The sequence below is a fragment of the Chiloscyllium plagiosum genome, unplaced genomic scaffold (assembly GCF_037043375.1).
Source record: "Chiloscyllium plagiosum isolate Xiang-an unplaced genomic scaffold, Cpla_swu_hap1 HiC_scaffold_11, whole genome shotgun sequence".
NCBI classification, from domain to species: domain Eukaryota; kingdom Metazoa; phylum Chordata; class Chondrichthyes; order Orectolobiformes; family Hemiscylliidae; genus Chiloscyllium; species Chiloscyllium plagiosum.
The window spans coordinates 10896940-10913538 of NW_028270149.1; positions in this window are offsets into that span (position 1 = coordinate 10896940).

A 16599-nucleotide genomic window follows, 5' to 3' on the forward strand; every position below is an offset into this window, starting at 1 on the left:
AGGGTTTATGGACTGTGATATCATTGATGTCAAAGGAAGATGGTTACATTTTCTCTAATTGGAGATGGTCATTGCTTGGCACTTGTGAACCCCAAATTTTACTCACCACTTCTCAGCCCAAACTTGGAAATTGTACACATCTCACTGCTTTTGAACATAGACAGCTTCAGTACCTGAGGGGTTGTGAATGGTGCCGAACATTGTGCAATCATCAGCGACCATTTCCACATCTGAACCGATGATGAAGGGAGAGTGATTGACAAAGCAGCTGATGATGATTGGGCTGGATTGTGATAAGAAGTTTTTTTTTTGAACATGGTTAGTCTGTGTGATTCTTTTACCGAGCAAATTGAACTTATTCAATGCAGAATTAGATGGATTTTTGATCCACAAAGATTCTGGAGCCAAGGTGCTATTGAATGGTGAGGCAGGTGCGACAGACTGAATGGTCCACATTGTTCCTAAATCTTTTACTTTCATAAGAAGCTTTGCTATAAAGCATTTCACCAATGCACACATGATTTAGTGACCAGCTTATAAAAGATCTCGATCTCCTTTTTTCAATTTTCGCAGGAGACCCCTTTTTGAGTAATGGTTGGCTGAAAGAAACACTGAAATGACTTTCAGACGTCTTCATAATGATTGCACCTTTGCTTTTCCTGCACACAGACTGTCACTTTTAAAATATAAATGTAAACATAGTTATGGAAAGCTGCAGCAATTTAATTTTGCCTTTGAAGTAAAAATACTTATTTTCAGATCAGATTCACTGTCGAAAGGAGAAGGGAACGAAAGAGTTTCAGGAAAATTGTAAGAGGCGGATGTTATTTCTAAACACATGAAGAAATGATTTTTGCACAGCTGCATAAACCCACCAACAGTATTCAAAACTGCAGCTGCTATCAGAATCATACACTTCATATTGTGAAATACTGGCACGGTAAAGCACTTCATTTAAAAATTGATTCACGGTTTATATATCCTTGCAAATTCAGTTGACTCCTGTGTTCGGAATCACCTCAAGAAATGTAAAGCAGGGCAAGGCTGCTTGGAAATCTGCAGAGGACAAGAGCAATATCTGCGAGGGAGTTTTATGAATTTTGTTGGCCACTGCCCTCATATTGTTTGCAATCAGGACCTCAAAGACAGAGTGTCTTGCATTACCACAGTGCAAAATGATAGTACAGATATTTCCCCTTTACAGTGAACTCCTGGGAAGACAATTAAAATAGTCCATCTTATCTGTGTCCAACCTTAACATAATTGTAAAATGATCCATGCTTGCATTCTGCCTGGTGCCATGATTGACAGCTGGGCAGACCTATCTCAAAATTGGTTGCCAAATTGACTACAACAGCAGGAGTTGGATGGGTAGATGTGTTAGATTTTTGTCTTCACGTTCTCAATGTCACACTGGAGGCGAGCAAGGTCTCCCCTGAATGACATGCCAGCTGTCTCACTCATGTAATTAGTCTGCAGAGGAGTTGCATCTACATATACTGTAAGGATAGATAACTTAAACTGAAGGAATCTGCCACTGGAAGGGGATTGAAGTCAGGAATTCCAATTCTGCTGTTGTACCAGTAAAATTCATGAATACAGTACACTAATGCCCTTCTAATTCTTATTGATGCCAACTGCGCAGTATCTGAAACCTCTTGCTGGACAGTCATTAGAACATGTATTAATATAATGCCGCTGAATTGTGTTTGCTGAAATTCACTTTGAATTGTTGCTCAGATTGGGATTCAATGAGATACTGGCACAGTGGTAGCAGGACCTGGGTTTCCAAATCAAGACGGAAATTACAGCGCAAAAGTACAGACTTTCAACACATCTTTGCATTGAGTCCCACACATGTATCTTCCCACTGTACTTCAGTTAATTACTGAGAGGGTGGCACAGTGACTCAATGGTTAGCCCTGCTACCTCACAGCACCTAGGGCCTGGGTTCGATTCACCCTCAGGTGACTATCTGTGTGGAGTTTGCACATTCTCCCCGTGTCTGTGTGGGTTTCCTTCAGGTCCTCCGGTTTCCTCCCACAATCCAAAGATGTGCAGGCTCAGAGGATTGCCATGCTAAACTACCATAGTGTCTAGGGTTTCAGAGGTTAGTGGGTTACCCATGAGGGGTTATGGGGATGGGCTTGGTGGGTATCTCTTCAGAGAGTTGGTGTGAACTTGATGGGTTGAATGAACATTCCTGATGAAGGGCTTTTGCCCAAAAACGTCGATTTTCCTGCTCTTTGGATGCTGCCTGACCTGCTGTGCTCTTCCAGCACCACTCTAATCTTGAATGAATGGCCTAATTGCACACTGTAAGGATTCTATGAATCTGATCTTATTAACATCAGCTTTTATTTCTTTCCCCACATGTACTTATTGAGCTTCACCTTAAATGCATCCATGTGATTCACCTCAAATATTCTATGAGTTAGCAAGTTCCACATTCTTAGCACTCCATGGTTAAAACCAAAACATATTCTTGAGTTCTCCACTGGATTTATTGGTGACTATCTTGCTTGCTTTTCTGACAATGAGTTGGGATTCATGAGTTCCCTCATTGGCTGAAGCATTTTCTCTGAACATGCCCTTTTAAACCTGGTTATAATTTTCAGGATGTCTATCATGTCAGGCCTCAATTGTGTGACGAAGAAGACGTAACAAATTCTGTCCTTCTTGGGTTTACCCATGTGTGGAATGTGAGCCTCAGTGACTGGGCCAGCCTTTGTTGCTCATCACTGATTGTCCCTGAGAAGCTGCCGTGAAGCATCCAGAAAAGCTGTAGTCCGCCTTGCAAATATACACCCTCGATGCTGGTGGAGGGAGATCCCAGACCATTGCCAGATGATGGTGCAGGAACGGTGATATAGCTCCAAGTCTGGTTTGTGTGTTATTTGGAGAAATCTCAGATGCTGGTGTTCCTTTCAGAGACTGCACCTATCCTGCTGGAAGATTACGGTCACCGGTTTGGAAAATGTTACTGGAGAAACTTTAGCAAGTTGCTGCAGTGCATCTGGTATATGGTGCACATTATAACCATGATACATCAATAATGGGGGGAGTGAATGCCGAAGATGGTGAATTTGGTGTCTGACCAGTGGGCTGCTTTATCCAGATTGGTTTTGAGCTTCTTGGGTGTTACTAGAGCTGAACTCATCCAGGCAAATGTAGATGCTGGATAGACTTTTGGAGTTAGGAGATAGTACATTAATTCCTGAAGAAGGGCTTATGCCCCGAAATGTCGATTCTCCTGCTCCTTGGATGCTGCCTGACCTGCTGCGCTTTTCCAGCAACACATTTTTCAGCTCTGATCTCCAGCATCTGCAGTCCTCACTTTCTCCCAATAGTACTTTAGTGCAAGTATGACTTAACTAGTAATCCAGAGGCCTAGTGCTCTGAGGATGTGGGTTCAACACCTACTTATGCCTTGTGGAACTTAAATGCATTTAAGAAATTTGAATTAAAAACTCATCTTAGTGATGGCAACCTGAAACCATTGTCACTTGTAAAATAAAACAGTCAGGCTTGCTAAAGTCTTCGAGAGAAGGAATCTACTGTTGTTACTGTGTCTGGCCTAGGTTTGACTCCATCTCCACAGCAATGCCCTCTCATGTGGCTTAACAAACCAATCATTTCAGGGCCAATCAATGTTGGGCAACAAATGCTGGACTCTCCAGTGAATTTCAAAAGCCATGAAGGGAATAACATAAAGATGGGATACTCACCACGAATACTCAGGATCTAACTTGCTTTTCTTGTGACAGTATGGATGGTCCAGTTGAGTTTCTGGTGTTGATGGTGACCCACAGCATGTTATACCTCTCCCGTAACTCCTTCCCTGATATCACAGAGACAACAGCAGCTCAAGAAGGCAATTCACCATCAGCTTCTCAAGAAAAATTGACACTGGAGAATACATGTTGGCTTGACATTAAAGTCCATATTTCAAGAATTATTTTTTCAAAAAGCTAACTGTTGAATTTGGTGATGTTTCTTTGCTGTTTCTGCATATTCTTTAGTTCCTCTGCCAGTACATCAGAGAGAGAGGTTCATCAGGATCACAAACTGGAGTCTCAGGGTCTTCAGGGTTACATGAGTGAATGGGTCATTAGAGTTGAGTCAGGGGTAAGGTCACTGGACTTGAGCTGAGAGTTTGGGCTGTTTGGGCTGGGGGTGAGGAGTCTGTGCTTGGTTGGTGAATGGGTGGTCTGTGTTAGGGTTGGGGATGGGGGAGTCTGCGTTCGGGCTGGGGGTGGGGAATCTGGGTTTGGGCTGGGGGTGGGGAGTCTGTGTTCGGGTTGGGGGTGGGGAGTCTGTGTTCGGGCCGGGGGTGGGGAGTCTGCGTTCGGGCTGGGGGGTGGGGAGTCTGCGTTCGGGCTGGGGGGTGGGGAGTCTGTGCTCAGGCTGGAGGTGGGGAGTCTGCGTTCAGGCCGGGGGTGGGGAATCTGCGTTAGGGCCGGGGAGTGGGGAGTCTGCGGTCGGGCTGGGGAGTGGGGAGTCTGTGCTTGGCTGGGGGTTGAAGAGTTTGTGTTTGGGCTGGGGGTGGGGAGTCTGTGTTCGGGTTGGGGGTGGGGAGTCTGTGTTCGGGCCGGGGGTGGGGAGTCTGCGTTCGGGCTGGGGGGTGGGGAGTCTGTGCTCAGGCTGGAGGTGGGGAGTCTGCATTCGGGCTGGAGGTAGGGAGTCTGCGTTCAGGCTGGGGGTGGGGAGTCTGTGCTCAGGCTGGAGGTAGGGAGTCTGCGTTCTGGTCAGAGGTGGGACAACTGTATTTAGTCTGGGTGTTCAGATGGAGGATAGGGGCGAGGATGAGGTCAGAGGTGGAGCCAGGAGAAATGCAAGGGTCTGTGATTCTGTCCCTGAGACTGGTCCCTGGATTCATTTCATACAACATACTGTGAATAGTCCTCCTCATGTGGACGAATGCAAATCCGGTACAAGTACTACATAGCATAGAAACATAGAAAAAAGGAACAGCAGCAGACCATTTGGCTCCTCGAGTCTGTTGCACCATTCAATATTTGGGCGGCACAGTGCCTCAGTGGGAGGGTAACATGGTGGCTCAGTGGTTAGCACTGCTGCCTCATAGTGCCAGGGACCCAGGTTCGACTCTAGAATCAGGTGACTGTCCTTATGGCATTTGCACATTCTCCCTGTCTCTGTGTGGGTTTTCTCCCACAGTCCAAAGATGTGCAGGTTAGGTGAATTGGCCATGCTAAATTGCCCATAGTGTTCAGGGGTGTGTAAGCTAGGAACATTAGTCAGGGGTAAACATAGGGGAATCGGTCTGGGTGGGATACTCTGCAGAGAGCTGGTGTGGACGTTTTGGGCAAAAGGGCCTGTTCCCACACTGTAGGGATTCTATGAATGATTAATAGCTTTTTCTCTATTATCTTTGATCCCTTTAGCCCCAAGCACAATATCCAATTCTTTCTTAAAGTCATACAATGCTTGATTTTGACTGCCTTCTATTTCAGTGAGTTCCACAGGCTCACCACTCTCTGAGAGAAGAAATTTCTCCTCATCTCAGTCCTAAATACTTTACACTGTATCATTATAGTGTGACCCCTGGTTATATTTGTCTTCCTTCCCTGCAGAAATGTAAATATTGTTCAGCATCAGTGTTATTTTACAATCTTTTGCATATGAAACGAGATACCTGGTCTTATTCTCAAGAGTGCACTTGCCAAAACACCACCCTGCAAAGCTATGACAATATATTACCTGGTTTTCACTGGGGAAATCAGGCTGATTTTTGGACGCAAATCAGACTGTCATTTTCATTTCTCACTGGATTGCAGATTAAAATATTTCAGTTTTATTCTCAAGTGAGATTGTGGCTGGGGAGACCAATCAGGATTTCAAATGTAAATGAATCATATTCAATTTTGTATATGTCAAATTGAACCAACTAGAAGCCTTCGGTTAAATATATCCTTCAGCACCACAAGTATCCCTGAACAAAATAAGTTTTATTTCCTTTGTGCACAGGATGTGGGTGCTGCTGGCTGGCCAGCATTTGATTACCCACTCCTCATTGCCCTTGATAAGGTGGTAGTGAGCTGTCTTCTTGAGTCACTGTATTCCATTTAATGCCGCTACTCCCACGATGACATTAAGTGAGGGAATTCCAGAATTTTGACCAAGCGACAGTGAAGGAACGGTGGCACATTTCCAAGTCAGGATGGGGAGAGACTTGGAGGGGAACTTGTAGCTGGTGATGTCCTCATGTATCTGCTGCCTTTGTCCTTCAAACTAGTAGGAATTGTGTGTTTGGAAGTCTGCAGATTTGGTGAATTTCTGCTGTGCATCCTGTAGATAGTACACACTGCTACTTCTGAGCGTCCGTGGTGGAGGAAGTGGATACTTGTGGATATGGTGCGAAGCAAGCTAGCTGCTTCATTCTGGATGGTGTCAAGCTTCTTGAGTGTTATTGGAGCTGCACCCATCCAGGCAAGTGGGGAGTATTCCATCATGCTCCTGACTCTTGCCTTTATGATGGTGGACAGGCTTTGGGGAGTGAGTTACTCACTTCAGGATTCCTAACCTCCAACTTGGTCTTGTAGCCACACTATTCAGATGCAGGGTCTGGTTGAGTTTCTGGACACTGGTAATCACCAGGATGCTGATTGTGTTGGATTGGCTTAATACCATTAAACATCAATGGGTGATGGATAGATTCTTAGTTACTTACCACTTGTCAGCCCAAGCCTTTTTTATTGGAGTCCAGAATATGGTGCTGGAAAAGCACAGTTGTTCAGGCAGCATCCAAGGAACAGGAGGATCAATGTTTCGGGCATGAGTCCTTCAACAGGAATGAGGCTTGTGGGCCAGGGGGTTGAGAGATAAATGGGAGGGGAGTGGGTCTAGGGCAAAAGTAGCTGGGAGTGCAATAGGTAGATGAAGGTGAGGAGAAGGTGATAGGTCAGAGAGGAGGGTGGAGAGGATAAATGGGAAAGATGGTGGTCAGGTCAAGAGGACAGTGCCAAGTTGGAGGTTTGAGGCTGAGATAAAGTGGGGGGAGGGGAAATGAGGAAACTGGTGAAATCCACATTAATGATATTGGGGGGTGGGGGGTGGGATTTCTCTCCCACCTTCATCTACCTATTGCATTCTCAGCTACCTTCGCCCCAGCATCCCCCCCCCCCCCCCCCCCGCCCCCACCCCCGCCCCCGACCATTCATCTCTACTTCCCCCCACCCCCCGGGTCACAAGCCTCATTCCTGATGAAGTGATCATGCCCGACTCTCCTGTTCCTCGGATGCTGCCTGACTTGCTGTGCTTTTCCAGCAACACACTCTGGACTCTGATCTCCAGCATCTGCAGACCTCACTTTCTCCAAGCCTTGATATTGTCCAGATCTTGCTGCAGACGTGAATAGTTTCGGCATCTGAGGAATTACATATGGTGCTGAACATTGGAAAATCATCAGCAAACATCCCCACTTCTGGCATTAGGTAGAGGGAAGGTCATCGATGAAGCAATTCAAGATAGTTGGGCCTAAGACACTACCCTGAGGAACTCCTGCAAAGGTGTCCTGGAACTGTGATGACTGTCCACAATCATCTTCCTATGTACCAGTTATGACTCCCACCAGTAGAGTTGATACTCATTAATTCCAGTTCTGCTCAGGCACACTCAGGCAATGTAGCCATGATTCTAAGGCAGTCCCTCTCACCTCCACTCTGGAACTCAGCTCTTCTGTCCATGTTTAAAGCAAGGCTGTAACAAGATCAGCAACGGTATGGCTCCAGTGCAATCCAAACTGGACATCAATTAGCAGGTTAGAGCTGAGTAAGTGCTGCTTGATAACATTGTTGATAACATCTTCTGTCATTTTATTGATGATCGAGAGCAGACTAACAGGACAGCAATTGGTCGAGTCAAATTTGTTTGCTTTTTGTGGATAATATTTACAAAGAAAATTTTCCACATGATTGGGTAAATGTTAGTAAGGGGAGGGGATAGTTTATTGGCATTATCACTGAATTATTAATTCAGAAACTCAGCGAATGTTCTGGGGACCCAGGTTCAAATCCTGCCAACCAAGTGGTAGAATACAAATTTTCAATTAAAAATCTGGGATTAAGAGTCTATTGATGACCATAAAGCCATTGTTGGTTGTTAGAAATAAACCATCTGGTTCAAGATTGTCCTTAGAGAAGGAAAATTGTTAGCCTTACCTGGTCTGGCCTACATGTGACTCCAGACGCACAATGTGATTGATGCTCAACTACCCTCTTGGAAATTTGGGATGGGTAACAAATATTGGCTTGGCCATTGATGTCTACATCATATGAATGAATTTTTTAAAAGTATGGACTGTATTGGAACAGCTGGCTCGGGATTGGTAAACTCTGAACCACGTGTACTAAGTACTATTCCCAGAATGTTATCAGGGCCCATAGCTTTTGTTGTATCCAGTGCTTCCAACCATTTCTTGATCTCCCATGAAGTGAATTGAATTGGCTGTGGACTGATACTGGGTACTTCTAGAGGAGGCTGAGATTAATCATTCCTTTGGTACTTGTGACTGAAAATTGTAGCGATCGTTTCAATATTACAATTATCTTCAAAGTTTGTGAGAAGATTTGTAGCTCGGGTGCTCGTTGCTGTGGTTCTGTTCGCCGAGCTGGAAGGTTTTGTTGCAAACGTTTCGTCCCCTGTCCAGGTGACATCCTCAGTGCTTGGGAGCCTCCTGTGAAGCACTTTTGTGGTGTTTCCTCCAGCATTTATAGTGGCCTGTCCCTGCCGCTTCCGGTTGTCAGTTTCAGCTGTCCGCTGTAGTGGCCGGTATATTGGGTCCAGGTCGATGTGTTTGTTGATGGAGTTTGTGGATGAGTGCCATGCTTCTAGGAATTCCCTGGCTCTTCTTTGTTTGGCTTGCCCTATAATGGTAGTGTTGTCCCAGTCAAATTCATGTTGCTTGTCGTCTGCGTGTGTGGCTACTAGGGATAGCTGGTCGTGTCGTTTCGTGGCTAGTTGGTGTTCGTGGATGCGGATCGTTAGCTGTCTTCCTGTTTGTCCTATATAGTGTTTTGTGCAGTCCTTGCATGGGATTTTGTACACTACATTAGTTTTGCTCACGTTGGGTATCGGGTCCTTCGTTCTGGTGAGTTGTTGTCTGAGTGTGGCTGTTGGTTTGTGTGCTGTTATAAGTCCTAGTGGTCGCAGTAGTCTGGCTGTCATTTCAGAGATGTTCCAGACACTCTATACAATCAACACAGGAATTCTTGGACATCATCAGAAATATACACATAGACAAGGAAGAAACCATGGTCTCATTCGACGTAACGGCACTGTTCACCTCTATTGACAAAGCCCTAGCCAGAGAAACAATAGCCAACCTGCTGAACAGACATAACAGACAACAGGACATTGAACCCATCAACAAAGACGACATACTTAAACTACTGGACTTGTGCCTCACAACACACTTCACATTCAACAACCAGATATACGAACAAATCAACGGAACACCCATGGGCTCACCAATCTCGGGACTCATAGCAGATGCAGTAATGCAAAGGTTAGAACAAACAGTCTTACCACAAATTCAACCCAAACTCTGGGTCAGATATGTTGATGACACCTTTGTAATCATTAAAAACAAGGAAAGAGAGAAAACACACCGGATCATCAATTCCACACTCACAGGAATCCGATTCACGAGAGAGGAAGAAAAGGACAACCAACTCCCATTCCTAGACGTGAGGGTACAGAGAACACCAAATGGAGAATTCACTACAAGGGTATACAGGAAAGCCACACACACAGACCGAGTCCTGAACTATGAAAGCAACCACCCCAATACACACAAACGAAGTTGCATCAAGACACTATTCAAAAGGGCCACAACACACTGCAGCACACCAGAACTGCAAAAAGAGGAAGAGGAACACCTATACAAGGTATTCGCAAAAAACGGATATCCTCGCAATTTCATCAACAGATGCCTAAGGGAAAGACAATGGAACGAGGACATGCCACAACCCAAAGGACTAACCACACTACCATACATCAAGAACATCTCTGAAATGACAGCCAGACTACTGCGACCACTAGGACTTATAACAGCACACAAACCAACAGCCACACTCAGACAGCAACTCACCAGAACGAAGGACCCGATACCCAACATGAGCAAAACTAATGTATTGTACAAAATCCCATGCAAGGACTGCACAAAACACTACATAGGACAAACAGGAAGACAGCTAATGATCCGCATCCACGAACACCAACTAGCCACGAAACGACACGACCAGCTATCCCTAGCAGCCACACACGCAGATGACAAGCAACATGAATTTGACTGGGACAACACTACCATTATAGGGCAAGCCAAACAAAGAAGAGCCAGGGAATTCCTAGAAGCATGGCACTCATCCACAAACTCCATCAACAAACACATCGACCTGGACCCAATATACCGACCACTACAGCGGACAGCTGAAACTGACAACCGGAAGCGGCAGGGACAGGCCACTATAAATGCTGGAGGAAACACCACAGAAGCGCTTCACAGGAGGCTCCCAAGCACTGAGGATGTCACCTGGACAGGGGACGAAACGTTTGCAACAAAAACTTCCAGCTTGGCGAACAGAACCACAGCATTACAATTATCTGCATCGTACAGCCACAGAATAATAGGATAAAGACTATCATCTCTGGCCATCACTGCCCTTTTACCTTGTCCATTCATGGTATGTGAGCATTGTTGGCTGGCACAGAATTTGGTTGCCCCTGTTTAATTGTCCTGGAGAAGGTGATGGCGAGCTGCCTTTGTAAATAACTGCGGTTGTTAGCTATAGGGACACCCACAGTGTGGTTATAGATGGAGTCCCAGATCCTTTTTAATGCTTTAATTGGTCCTGCTTCCACCACAGGGAGTGCATATAACCAAATCCTGTGTGAAAAATTTTCCTCTCATGTCACTTTTGCTTCTTTTCCCAATAATTTTAAATCAGAGTCTTTTCATCCTTGATGCTTCCATGAATGGATTGATTTCTCCTAATATACCCTGTGCAGACTATAAGGTAATAAGATAATGCTTGATAATGTGGCTGAGCAGTCTAAGGCGCTGGGTTGAGGTTCCACCGCTGCCAAATTAATTAATGAAGGAATGATATCAAGGGGGGCATGGCGGCTCAGTGGTTAGCACTGCTGTCTCACAGTGCTAAGGGGGACAGGACGGTGTCAAGGTATGCGGAGATGAGTTCGGTGGGGCAGGAGCAGGCGGAGACAATGGGTCGGCCGGGGCAGTCAGGTTTGTGGATTTTGGGCAGGAGGTAGAAGCGGGAGGTGCGGGGTTGTGGGACTATGAGGTTGGAGGCAGTGGATGGGAGATCCCCCGAGGTGATGAGGTTATGGATGGTCTGGGAGATGATGGTTTGGTGGTGTGGGGGTGGAGTCATGGTCAAGGGGGCAGTAGGAGGAGGTATCTGCGAGCTGGCGTTTGGCCTCAGCGGTGTAAAGGTCGGTGCACCAAACTACTACTGCGTCTCCTTTGTCTGCTGGTTTGATAGTGAGGTTGGGGTTGCAACGGAGGGAGTGGAGGGCTGCACGTTCCGAGGGTGAGAGTTTGGAGTGGGTGAGAGGGGTGGGGGAGTTCAGGTGGCGGTTAATATCGCGGCGGCAGTTGGCTATGAAGAGGTCGAGGGCAGGTAGGAGGCCAGCACGGGGTGTCCAGGTGGATGGGGTGTGTTGGAGGCGGGAGAAGGGTTCGTCAGAGGGTTGGCGAGAATCTTGGTTGAAGAAGTAGGCGCGGAGGCGAAGGCGGTGGAAGAATTGTTCGATGTCACGCCGTGTGTTGAACTCATTAATCCGAGAGCGTAGGGGAATGAAGGTGAGGCCTCTGCTGAGGACTGATCTTTCATCCTCGGAGAGGGGTAGGTCTGGAGGGATGGTGAAAACACGGCAGGGCTGGAAGCTAGGACCTGGTGTGGGGCTGGAGCTGGGTTTTTTTTCTTGGACTAAGGGGGACAGGATGGTGTCAAGGTATGCGGAGATGAGTTTGGTGGGGCAAGAGCAGGCGGAGACAATGGGTCGGCCGGGGCAGTCAGGTTTGTGGATTTTGGGCAGGAGGTAGAAGCGGGCGGTGCGGGGTTGTGGGACTATGAGGTTGGAGGCGGTGGATGGGAGATCCCCCGAGGTGATGAGGTTATGGATGGTCTGGGAGATGATGGTTTGCTGGTGGGGGGTTGGGTCATGGTCAAGGGGGCAGTAGGAGGGGGTATCTGCGAGCTGGCGTTTGGCCTCAGCGGTGTAAAGGTCGGTGCGCCAAACTACTACTGCGTCTCCTTTGTCTACTGGCTTGATAGTGAGGTTGGGGTTGCAATGGAGGGAGTGGAGGGCTGCGCGTTCCGAGGGTGAGAGGATTCCTGAAGAAGGGCTTATGCCCGAAACGTCGATTCTCCTGTTCCCTGGATGCTGCCTGACCTGCTGCGCTTTTCCAGCAACACATTTTCAGCTCTGATCTCCAGCATCTGCAGTCCTCACTTTCTCCACAGTGCTAAGGACCTGGGTTTGATTCCAGCCTTGGGTGACTGTCTGTGTCGAATTTGCACATTTTCCGTGTGTCTGTGTGGATTCCCTCTGGGTGCTCCAGTTTCCTCTCAAAGTCCAAAGATGTGCAGGTTAGGTGAATTTGCCATGCTAAATTGCCCAGTGTGTAGGTTAGGTGCATTAGTCAGGGATAAATTTAGGGGAGCAGGTCTGCGTGAGTTACTCTTCGGAGGGTCAGTGTGGGCTCGTTGGGCCAAATGACCTGTTTCCATACTGTAGGGATTTTATGATGATTTTAAGATAGAGAGAGGCCATTCAGCCCATCAAGTCTGCCCTGCTAGTCATTGAGTTGATAATCCTGATTTGATAATCCTCAACTCGGTTTTCTGCCTTTCCCCCCGAATACTTATTCACTTGCTGATTAAAAATCTGTCTCAACCTTGCATATCCTTAAATACCCAGCCTCAATAGCCCTGTGCTGTGAGGAATTCCACAGATTATCTACCTTCTGAGAGAAGAAATTCTTTTTTATCTCTATTATAAATTGTTGAATCTTATTCTGAAATTCTGCCCCCAGGTCCTAGTCTGTCTCACAATAGAGAAACAACCTTTTCACATCTACTCAGTCAAACCCCCGAAGAAATTTATATGTTTCAATAAAACAGAATAATCATCAACAATTGCTCCAAAAATCAAGGGAAAGACTAAATAAATTGGGGTCAAAGATTTTGATCTGGATTGTTAACTTCAATGTTAAGTCTGAGAGGGTTTCGGTTGTCCAATTAAAAGAGGTGTAGTTTCTCAAGCTTACCATAGCCTTCTTTGGGTCAATAGAGGAGGTGATCAAGAACAGCAATGTCTGAGTGGGATTCGAACTCAGTGAATTGGCTGGAGTTGGAGATTCTTAGAAATGATGGAGGTAACAGCGATGGGAAACCATGAGACTGATAAGAACAGAATAATCAGAATTTAAATTCTAAATTAATTTTAAGACATTGCTGGACCAGCAGCTAATCTCGGTCAGTGAGCACAGGCTGAAGGTGATTGTTCCCTTTTTTTGCTGGTTTCAGTATAATTGCATCAAACACGATGTCTGTTGAAGTTTGTTACTAACTGGCTTATTCCATTTGACACTTCTTTTTATATAATCAAGGTTGTGCACTGTCGCACAAACTTACTTCCAGTTGGATAGTGTTGTCTATCAGCAGGTCACAAAATAATTAATGTCAGTGTAATCACTGAAGAAAGCAAAGGAAAAGGGAAAGGGACTGGTACTCCTATTTAAACTTTTTCCGGTGCTTGTTCAAGCCCTGAGCTAGAGAGATGCTGGCTCTCCACATCCTCTCAAATTATGAGGGGCATGGATAGTGTAAATAGGCAAAGTCTTTTCCCCGGGGTCGGGGAGTCCAGAACTAGAGGGCATAGGTTTAGGGTGAGAGGGGAAAGATATAAAAGAGACCTAAGGGGCATTTTTTTCACACAGAGGGTGGTACTTGTATGGAATGAGCTGCCAGAGGAAGTGGTGGAGGCTGGTACAATTGCAACATTTAAGAGGCATTTGGATGGGTATATGAATAGGAAGGGTTTGGAGGGATATGGGCTGGGTGCTGGCAGTTGGGACTAGATTGGGTTGGGATATCTGGTTGGCATGGACGGGTTGGACCGAAGGGTTTGTTTCCATGCTGTACATCTCTATGACTCTATGACTCTAAATAAGAAGTAGGTTGTTTGTACCTAAGACTCACCATTATAATGAGCTGGGTTAGGAATTCTTGCCACCCTGGGATTCCAATGCTTAGATCAGAGAGGATTCAGGGTGGGACAAGACAAAGCAACCCTCAAAACTGAAAGGCAGTCTTGAGATTCCAAGTCGATTTTCTTTTGTTTCTTTACGTAGAGGAGGGCAGTGCAAAAACACAAAGGCTAGATGACCTGAGAAGCCAAGATATTTCTGGTTGAAGGATTGTCTGTGGTGGAGGGAGTGATGTAGCTTCGCGGGATGTTTGAGTTGTCCAAGGCTCTAAAAAGGTTCATGGCTAACGATGACAATGAAACCATTGTTGATTGTTGCACAAGCCCACCTGGTTCACTAATGTCCATTAGGGATAGAAAGTGTTATGCTTGCCTTGTCTGTGACTACAAGTCCGCAGCAAATGTGTTTGACCCTTAACTAACCTCTGGGCGATTTGGGATAGGCAAAAAAGCTGGCCTGGCCAGAGGCACCCACATCCAATGAATGAATCAGAACAAACTTGGACCTGGAAGAAAGATACAGAAGTAGGAACCTGAGGAGATCTGAGGCACAGGGACAAGCTGTACTGTGTGAGACAGTGTCTGCAATTTTGTGCGAGTAGACTGAACAGTAATTAGGGATTGAGCAGGGAGAGACACCTCAAATGATCATACAATGTAGAGGACAAGGTAGCTTTTAAAAGCTTGGCACAGGTCACTGCTGCCATTGGGCGCAGGAACTATGAGGGATAATTAGAGACTAAGAAACTAAAAAAGACCATTGTATTCAAGTATTTAATGAGGAAGGAGACAAAACTTATCTTTCCAAAACTTGGGAAAGCTGTTTAAGCAAAGAGATTTATCTGAGGGGAAATTAGAACCCAGTGGGAGTCATATTGAATCTCATAAGCATGGGAAATCCACAACTAAAGTGAGATAAGTGAAGTAAAAACAGAGAATAAGAATGCCTAGCAAGTATGGAAAGACATTTGCATATGAATTTTCTTTCCCAGGATGATATCATGAGAGCTGCAAATTACACTCAGAGTTGGACATCATAGAAAAGAAAAACAGTTTTTAAGAGATAGAACTAAACCAAACTAACATATTTCTGTAAAACAACTGGAAGCAGAACAGACAATGTAACTATTCAACAAGGAGCTAATAAGATATCAAAAAATGTGATGAAATGTTAAAAGCTTCTGATAATTCAATCGCAGAACTAACAAAATTTTGGAAGGAGCAAGATTCAGTCAAAGAGTGCAGAAGCCTGGTAAATTCACAAAATGGGTTTATTAGAAACATAGAAAGTGGGAGCAAGAGTATGTCATTTGGTCATTTGTGTCTGCCGTACCATTCAGTATGATCATAGCTGACTCCTGCTTTGATCCATACTAGTGGCTTTACAGATTATTTGAAAGATATGGAGGTGAACATTTTAATATTGAGTTTATCAAAGATTGCAAAGTTGTGGCTATTGCCGATGAATCTTTTATAGATTCAATTCTGTCGATAAAATACCACACACTGACAAAAGTTGCCCTTTTGGTAAGAAAAGCAGGGATCCTGAAGCATACTAGTTCTTGCATCAGAGGAGAGAAAGATTTATTACAAGGGATCTACAAGATCTATTCACTCCTTTAACATCAGGATAGTGAGAAAGTATAAAGAAAATGATAAAGCTGGGAGGGCAAATATAAGATGACAGCACTTGCTGTGTGGCAAAAAACTCTAACAGGGTTGAATTGCGTTCTGCCTTTAAGACAGAATATTTTCACTGTATATGGCGTTTTCAGCAAATATGTAAAAACAGACACCAAATAAGTGAAGACTTAAAAATACTGAAGACTTTAAAAATCTTTACTCAAAAAGCAAGCAATGTAATGAATTAATATTCTTTGAAGATAAATCGAAAGTCTTCCTTGGTGAAGTCAATGTCTGATCGCATACATTTTAACATGTGGATATTTATGTTAGTGTCATCTGACAGGTTTCACTGAAAGAGTGGAACAAGAATAATAGTTTTATTGGACAGAAAACCTTGGTTATCAAGGCATTTCCTGGATTTAATGAAAATTACTTTATTCAGTTCAAGAAGAACTGAATTAAAAATCAAAGATATGCTGGAATGATATGACCAAGAATTTTAGCTGTTCAGCAAAAGGGCTTGTATTGATCTGAAATATATTCAGAAAATCAAATATGTTAATCAATAGAAGGAACTTTTATTGGATGGGTTAGTAAAAGGTCATGTGTGATACTTGCCTTTAGCAGTTTAGTCATAGATCATATGATCAAGGGAAGCTATGTTGGAGCTGTACAGATCTTTGGGTAAGCCACAGCTGGAATACTAAGTGTTGTTCT